Source organism: Carya illinoinensis, chromosome 5, assembly GCF_018687715.1.
Source record: "Carya illinoinensis cultivar Pawnee chromosome 5, C.illinoinensisPawnee_v1, whole genome shotgun sequence".
NCBI classification, from domain to species: domain Eukaryota; kingdom Viridiplantae; phylum Streptophyta; class Magnoliopsida; order Fagales; family Juglandaceae; genus Carya; species Carya illinoinensis.
Window position 1 is genome coordinate 19,428,749 of NC_056756.1, and position 9,513 is coordinate 19,438,261.

Here is a 9,513-nt window from a genome sequence, read left to right on the forward strand (position 1 = left end):
TATTTCCATATGAAAGATTCTCATGATTTCTAAGCCCTGGATGATAGTAATTTGGCATAGGATTACCACGATAATTGTAGTTCCGATTGTTGACATATTGAACTTGTTCTTGACTCGCCTCATTGCTTGGAACTATCATGCTTGTGGATGCAACATATTCTGTACTTTGTGGTATCCTTTTGTGTTGTCAAGGCTGAAATCTGATGAGATAGAGTAGCTACTTGAGCGGAAAGAGCTGCTATCGGCTTCAAGTCATGAATTCCAGCAACCTTCTTAGCCAAAGTCCTCTCAGTTGGCCATTGATAGTTGTTTGAGGCCATTTCCTCCAAAAGTGCAGTAGCACCTTCAGCTGTCTTCGACATCAGAGTTCCACCAGAAGCAGCATCAACTATAGTTCGAGTTTGCCCATTTAACCCATTATAGAACATTTGAACTTGCAACCAATCTGGCAATCCATGTTGTGGGCAACGTCGAACCAAGTCTTTATACCTCTCTCATGCTTCATAGAGTGACTCAAAATCATTTTGCTTGAATTGGCCAATCTCACTCCTGAGTTGGGCTGTTTTTGCAGGAGGAAAGAATTTAGCAAGAAACCTCTCAGCCATGTCCTGCCAACTAACAATGCTTCCCGGTTGTAGAGATTGTAGCCAACCTCTAGCCTTGTCCCTCAAAGAGAAAGGAAACAATCTCAGTCTAATGGTGTCTTCAGTAACACCATTGATCTTCACAGTGTCACAAATCTCCAAAAACATAGCCAAATGAATATTGGGATCATCCAGTGGCGATCCGCTGAATTGAGCCTGCTGCACCATGCTAATCAAAGCTGGTTTGAGCTCAAAGTTGTTGGCATTGATTGGCTGGCGCATTATGCTCGAGTAATTTCCATTCACAACTGGCCGCACATAGTCCTTCAAGGTGCGTGGTAGTACCTCACGATCTTCTTCAGCCATAGCTAGTATCTTATTTCTTCTTAGTGATCTAAGAGTTCTTTCAATCTCCGGATCAACAGGAATAATGTCACGAGATCTAGTACGGCGCATCCAATGTCAAAGACACACCTGTAGAACAAATTAAAACAAAATTCTAAATTAAAACCAAGATTACTTTGTATCGATATTAACAAAAAGAATAAGAATAAACCAATCCCCGGCAACGGCGCCAAAAACTTGACCGGTGCAAAACTGCAAGTGTACAGTATCGTAGTTTTATAATAAAGTGGTAAGGAGAGTATCGTCCTCAGGGATTGGTACCTTACTCTTGCTAAATACCAAAATTATACTAATCTCAATTTTATCTAGAGGAATCGCTAAGGTTTTTGTAGTTGCAAATAAAACTAGATCAACTCAAAGAGAAATAAGCAAAGAAAATAAAACTGACTTTCAAAGATCAAATTCAATAGGGAAGAAAACTTCTAGGAAATCGATTTCACCATAATTCTTCACTATGCTTTTCTCATCCAGCTAATTTAACTTAAACCTCTTTTGTCTATTAGCAAATCTCTAATTCATCCAAAAACCTCTTTCGATAGTCAATTGGAAGTGATTCTAGTTTATCAATTCACACAAGAGTATGCAAATTAAATAATCAAGAACGCAATAAGACCAATGATTTAATTACTACACAGGTTCATACAAGTCTTTCGATCTCTATACTTACCTATGCTGAAATATCCAAGATCTACCCTATGATTCCCTCTTTCGATAGCAAATCACAAGATTAATAATCATCTAATCAATGGCCAGTTAATTAGAAGCATTAAACTCAGAATAAATCAGATAAACAAAGAGAGAATTGCATTAAATTAGCATGGACAAACAAGCATAGTTCGGAAATAGGTTACATTGTTTTTCTAGAATAAAGAAAATTTAGCTCATGCTAGAAATGGAATTCAACATAAACGAATTCACCATAATTTTTCTGAGAAGATGGGAAGAAGAAAATAAACACTGAAAAATCCTCCTTGCAGCCTCAACTCGTCGTCAAAAGCTCAAGGGAACGATTCAACGCTTTTCTCTCGTCCGTGCTCGTGTATGAATCCAACGTACGTGCAATAAATTGGAATTCCGTCTCCAAAACAAATGATTCGAATCCCTCTAGCTATGTTTTTCTCTCTCAAAGAGTGTTCTCCAGTCAAAAACTCGCGGCTCTAGAGTGAAAAATGGCTTTTATATGGTCCCACGGCGGAAAACCTAAAATCTGTCAAAATACGATGTTCGCTCGAGCGGGGTGTCGAGCGCGCGTCGAGCGTTCGACTCTGCCTGATTTCGCTCGAGCGTCCTATCGAGCGCACATCAAGCGTTCGACTCTGCCTGATTTCGCTCGAGTGGCCAATGTCTCTGCTCAAGCGATCTTCGTTTTTCAGCAACCCGCTCGAGCTCCCTATCGAGCGGCAGTCGAGCGTTTGAATCTGCCTGAATTCGCTCGAGCGGCCAAAAGCCTCCGCTCGAGCGAACTTGTAAAATCTGCAATATGAAATTTTGCAAGTCATCAAATTTCCTCTTTCTTTTCTCAACTGACATTTTGGATGTAGTAGTAGAACACCTCATATTACCCCTTAACTTCATTTTCCACTTTAGTAAAGAATATGTAGAAGTATGATTAGATTCAACCATTTTTGCTTTCATCTCCATTTGACAATCATCCAATTGGAAAACAAGAAGATCCATTGGACCATTTTCCACTGCAGAAGACTTTCCTTTCAGATTCTCATGAGAGAAATCAACATTACTCTCATGAGATTCCCTTATTGGAACAACACCTTGTCTGTTAGGAGAATTAACATCAACCACTTGGTTGTATCCAAAGGTATTCTCACTAATCATTTCAGTAACATTCAGTTGTTTGTCAATCCTATATTAGAAGATCCTATTGAATGAATACCCACAAATTTACCAATTCTAGCACGTTGAAAGCTACTAGAGGCTCTTAACCAAGAGCCATAGTGTTGAAATGATGATAATCCTTCAGACTTGAAACTCCTTTACTTGGTCAAACCACTCCAACATGTGTAATTCTTCCATATTGGAAATAGAACCTAGGCAATCGTTCATACTTAAAAGAGACAAAGATAGTTTTTTCATCCAACAAGATCATCTTCCCCCTTATTAAAGGTTGCAGTACATCCAGTTCAACAAGAACATGCATGAATTTGCCCCATCCATGACCCTTAGAGTAAGATTCCACATGCAACATTTTGCCTATGGACTTACCCAGTTTAGACCCAATGTTAGAATTCATACATCCAAAAGGCAGATTGTGCAATTGTATCCAAATATAAGTATGAGAAAACAAGATATCTTTGGGAGGAGTAATCCTATCAAACCACTTCAAACATATCAAATATTGATTAAATAACCACGGTTGGCCATCCCAGATATGAGATAATTCACCCTTAGACAAATTCAACAATGAAAATATTTATACCCACTTCCACAATGTTAAAAGCAACTCCAGTTTTCCAAAGTTTTAACATTGTATTTTTGAAAGCTTCATAGTTGATACGTTTCTCAGCCATTATCTTCCCAATTAAACAAAATTTTTCACGTTCAAATGTAGATTGTATGTCATCCCAAATAATCAAAAGTTCACTTTTTTCCGATTCTATAAGGCATAGTTTATCCCACAATTGAGTGATTTCGTCCGCCATCATCCTAGAACAGTTCACCTTTTTCTGATTCTATGAGGCATAGTTTATTCCACAATTGAGTGATTTCTTCCGCCATCATCCCAAAACACACCAAGCTATATAAATAAAAATCACAAACAAAGAAAAAAAAAAACAAAGATCATGCACATAGCAAACTAGATATTCCACCAAATTGTGAAAGAAAACAAATTCCTTCTCATTCAATCTTGAGAAGAAGACCCTTCACGAAAATAACTATCCCCTTGATCACCAGAGTATTTCTATAACTGTTGTATTGTCAATATATATTAGAACTTATATAGTTAAATTCAGTACTATACTAATATGAGCTAATTATTATAAAATAATATACTTATACTGTAATATAAATAGATTAATAGTTTAGTGTATGTAAATATCATGATATTACTACAATATATAATCAATTATATAAATAAGTTAACACTAGTATAGAAATATGTCTACTATAAAAATAAGTTATAAATAAGTTAGACACTCGTATAATATAACAACGTAATACTAATATATAATAATATGTGATTAGACACTATAGTATAAGTCTAGTATGAAAATATTTAGACACTAGTATAAAAACAAGTTAGAAATAAGTTAGATACTAGTATAATATAACATGTAATATTATAGTAAATAACATTTAATTAGATACTAGAAATAGAATGTAATACTATAATATAATAACATGTAATTAGATACTATAGTATAAGTCTAATATAAATTATGAATGATAGGATATCAAGAATAGTAGCCTAAAGGGCCAACTGAATAAGTTTAATTTCTTTATATATAGCCATATATGAGTTCCCTCAAAATTTTCCCACAACAAAAACGGGTCTTCCAAACTCGAGCGCCAACTTCAATTTTTGTCAAATTTTCAGAAAACTTGAATTTTCCTCTCACTGCTAATTAACCAACCCACTGCAACTTGTCCATCCCTCCCAACCAACGTAAAACCACGGAAACAACCCACCTCAAATATTTGTACACCCACACATCTAATTTCCGTCAAAAAAACTAAGTTGGCGCCTTTAGCTCACCTTAAATTTTTATAAAATTTAAATTTCCCTCCCTAGTGTATACGGTGTTACACGCTGCAAACATTCCTCTTGATCTTATTCCTTCTTTTTGCATCTAGGTTTCAAAGTATCAGCCTAGGAGTTACCAGCACCACACATGCCTTCTCCTGGTCTCCACACCGTTCGAAACCAGCCTCCATCTATGATGCTCTGTTTTGCTGCCCAAAAACAGAGCTTTTTGATTGAAAACGCACTGCCCTGAAGCCACTGGCCCGCTGGTTGCTGCTGCTGCAAACGACGCCTCTGACGACAGTAGAATATGATGCTCATGCAACTTGATGGGGGGAAGATGAAGTGGCATGGGTAGGTACGTACGTACGTATGTGCTTGCCTAATCAATCTCACTTGCGAGTTGCACCTTCTTTCAATTTTTGAATCTGATCAATTTGAATGCATGGCCAAGGTACGGTAGCCAATAAAATAAATGCATATGCATGTCCCCTTTAAATTGTGCACCTTTTTCTTTTAAGCATTGCACCAAAAGATCATGATGAGTACTATATGTGTTGATTTATTGTGTTACGTCTTTGCAACGAAACTGAAGACTAGTACTTTTGGTTGATTCACGAGAAAGAATTCTTAAAAAACTCCCTTACAAACTGTCATAATAACTTTATTATGTGATACTTACGTACATTACATTGAAAATTTTTTAGTTTTACTGTAAAATAGATAAGGACGGAATAAAAAATTATATAAATTGTATTTTATAGGGACAACTTTATAAATAGTATTTTACTTTTATTTAAAGTAGAACGGATTATTAATTGAAGTTCTTGCATGTGAAACGTAGAGGGAATGAGGGTGAGGCAACTTGGACTCTAAGGTATGATGTGGCTACTATTATAATTAGAGGAATGATATTTGCAGATTTAAGGTGTATAAATCCTACACATTCATTTTTAAAAAAGTAAATAAATCTAGAATTTACATGAAAAAATTATTTTTTAATGAAAGATCCTTTTTTTTTTTTCAAATTGACTCTAATTGAATACGTGCAAGAAACTTGAGATGTACTGAGGATCATATATATATAGTGGATGCAGACTCATAATGGATGCAGACTCATGAGGTTTCCTAATTTAGTACAAATAAATTGCTTAAATTTATTCGACCTTTTTGGTATTTGGTAAATGGATAAATAGCCAACTTGTAATCCAGAATGACGAGATTGGAAAATCTTTTGCTTATCCAAAGTTAAAAATAATATTGTTTTGGTCATTCCTACCTACTTTTCTTTTGAATAAGATATCATATCTTGTTGCACCTTTAGCTTTCTCTTTTTTGGTTTATTTTGCCAACTTTTGCAGTAGACCTGTACGTGGGGTCAAAAGAATTTGCATTTTCTATGTTTTCCTTTTCTGTTTTTTCTTTTTGGCTTTTTCCACAAGGTTTCTAGCTTCACATTTCTACTTCTTTCTGTCTTTGTGATCTATCCAAGTCCTTCTAACTTTTCTAAACATCATTTTTGTGCTCCCGTCGCTCCAAATTATCAGCTTACAACCTAATATAATTTGATCCAGTGATTTTGCACTTAATTTGTACTCAAAAACTGATACAGCATATTCGAAATACTTTGATTTGATTGTCAATAATTTTGTACAACTCACCTTTTTTTATCGATCTTTGCGGTTGAAATTAAATGAGCGCAATTTGTCAGATTTTTATAATTAAAGGATAAATGGTTTTAGTTTTAATACTTGATATATATGTAAATATAAAATATTTGAGATGTAAGTTTTACCATGTTTTTCTTTATAAATGACATCTAAATCTTCAGATGTATAGAGTTTTCCTCAACCGCATATAAGTAGATCAACAGAAGTAAACACTATTTTTGTTTTAAAGGAAAAACACTATTACATCCCACATCAAATTATATTAGGTTGTAAGCTGATAATTTGATCTTATATAGATCTAGCTAACATCTCTAATTTGGTTATTTTATTTCATATCTTTATTTCTGTGTGTGGTCTAATTTGTTGCATGTTGCAAGTTCTTTTTTTATTTCTTCATGGTAGTCTTTTATTTGGATTGGTTTTGGTTTGTTTTGTTTTGTATTCTCACTCAGTTCAATAGTGATTTTTTGGGGATGGTTAGTCGGTTTTTTTATTCCTAGGTTTTTTATTATTTGCTCCATTGTATAATCCAAGAGTCAAGATGTAATCACAATTTTCTTCCATCATAAGCCTATAATGTATTTTCACTTAATAAGTTTCTTTTTGCAGAAGAAAAATATCTTTATTGAAAATGTTTTCATCTATTTTTGGGTTTATTTTTTTCATACAAGGGGTGAGGATTTTGAATTCAAATTTTTCATTTAAAAAATTAAGTTATATGCCTATAGGTCTGCGTAAAAAATTTCCATATTTAAATGAATGCAGTTGTGATTTATTCCTGCAGACCGTCTGCGTAAAAAATTTTCAAGTGCATGGTCTTGTTTTACCACTATCAGATCTATTTCTCTACTTGTTTCCGAACTGTCATACCAACATACAAATATATTTGCGTATGGTGAGAGGCCAAAATTCTTGGCTTTAATTATATATATATATATATATATATATATATTCATATTTTTAGAATTTTTGGGGTCACATATATATTTATTTATGCATATATATAAAAATATTATTTCTTGGCTCTTAGAGAACATTGTTTTCGGATTTAATAAAATAATAATTAAGATATCTTTATTTTTCTTATTTTTGTGGAGATTCAAAGATTTTAAATGGAGTAGTTAGAAGAGCTTTTTCACATTTTAAGGAATTAGGATAAGTAGCAATTTATATTTTTCTAGAGGGCTAAAGAGTTTTTTATTTTTATTTTTATTATTATTTTTGTAAGTTTCGATTCGAGCTAAAGAGTTTTAGACAGAATTAGAACTTTAGCTTTAAGGGGCCAAACACACAGTACATATATATTCATAGTTAACTTTAAAAAAAATAAAGGATATCATATTCTCCTTATGGAGGAACTAATTGAAGGTAATTTATATAGAGTAAAAAGTTCAAAAATAGAATATGGACATTATAAATATATCACAATGACAAATTACAGAGATTATTTTAACTTTTAACACTTATATATACACACAGAGTATATATATATTTATTTATATATATTGCAATCGCAAATCTGTTTTACAGCAATATTAAATGTAACAATTGGAAAATAATTCACTTGGAAATAAAGATGTTAAGGGAGAATATATAGAAAATAATTGCAAGGCTTTTTATTTACGAGAGAGAGAGAGAGAGAGAGAGAGAGAGAGAGAGAGAGAGAGAGAGAGAGAGAGAGAGAGAGAGAGAGAGAGAGAGAGAGAGAGAGGGAACCCTACATGCGTGTGGATGCGCATGTACTCCTTAGAATTGTAAATATCATTTGTCTTTACATGCTATGAGACATTTGGGTTTTGGGGGAACAAGATCTTCAGTTTATTTTAATGTCTATATATAAACAATTTAATTTGTGATGAATTAAATTGTGACATTAATGGATTCAGTGGCTTCTCATTTCCTCTACTACTATGTGGCCTTTCCCTATGATTCATTACCATGGTGTTATTGTTGTGGCTTAATTTGTGATATGAAGGGATTGCATTTTGATGCTTCTCCAGATTTTCCCTCCTTCGGTTTGTACTCATTTCTTTATTTATTTAATTTGCAGAATGCACTCACTTTGTCCAGCTGTGTGGTCAAAGCATAGACAAGGGATTGAAAAAAATGTAAAAGGAAGATTACATAACTCGTTGTGTAGTTATCAAGTAACATGGAGGTTAAAAATATTACTCCTATGATTATCACATCTTGTTTCAATATGTATTATTTCTTTAAAACATATTATTCTCTCTATTAATTTAGTATGACTTTTTGATATTTTCCAAGCTCAACAATTGCACCACAATTTCAAAGAACTATTGGATAAATGTGAAGAACTACCTATGAAAGAAATGCTCCTAAAGCTAATGACAAACAAAACGTGAAGAAGAAGAATTATCCATGGGGAACTTTTATGTGTTTTGATTTGTAATTTTTTTATTATATGAATAGTGGCCCATTATATCATATTTATTATTAATTAATATATTATATATTTTTTATTGTGGGATATCATATTATTGGTATGTCTTAAATTTTGTTAATTAATGCAAAGCACTGGTAATATATTTGTAGTGGTGTTTATATTAATGTCATTAATTTAAAAAATGTGCCGGCATTTATAATAAATTGCAATACAAAAAAGAAAACTCATGGTGGCGTTTAGATAAACACCGTTAATAAATTCAATTTGCCGCTAACGTATTATTAGTGGCTTTTTAATAAATGTCGCTAATTTATATAATGCGCTGGCAACGTAATATGGCGACGTTTATGTTAACGCCGTTATTTTAAAAATTGGCGTTGTTTAGATAAACGTCGTTAATAAATTTGACAAAATACTATTAGTGGCATTTAAAGAAATGCCGCCAAATTATATGACGAGCTGGTAGTTTACTTGTAGCGGCGTTTAGATAACCGCCATTAAATTAGGTCATTGGTGGCGTTAAGATAAACGCCATTAAAGTATTCAATGTGCCGCTGCCAACATATTATTAGTGGCATTTAAATAAATGTCGCCAATTTATATGATGCGTCGACAAATTAATAGTAGTGGCATTTCTCGTAACGCCGCTATTTTAAAAAGTAGTGGCGGTCATATAAACGCCGTTAACAAATTCAATGTACTGCCGCCAATTTACTATTAATGGCATTTAAATAAATGCCGCCAATT

General features: G+C 33.4%; 1 non-coding gene across 1 annotated transcript; it reads left to right on the forward strand.

The window, feature by feature from the left end:
- Positions 1-450: 450 nt before the first annotated feature.
- LOC122312059 lies at positions 451-557 on the forward strand. The gene has a single exon (XR_006242973.1). It is a non-coding gene; the product is annotated as a small nucleolar RNA R71 (small nucleolar RNA).
- The last annotated feature ends 8,956 nt before the right edge of the window (positions 558-9,513 follow it).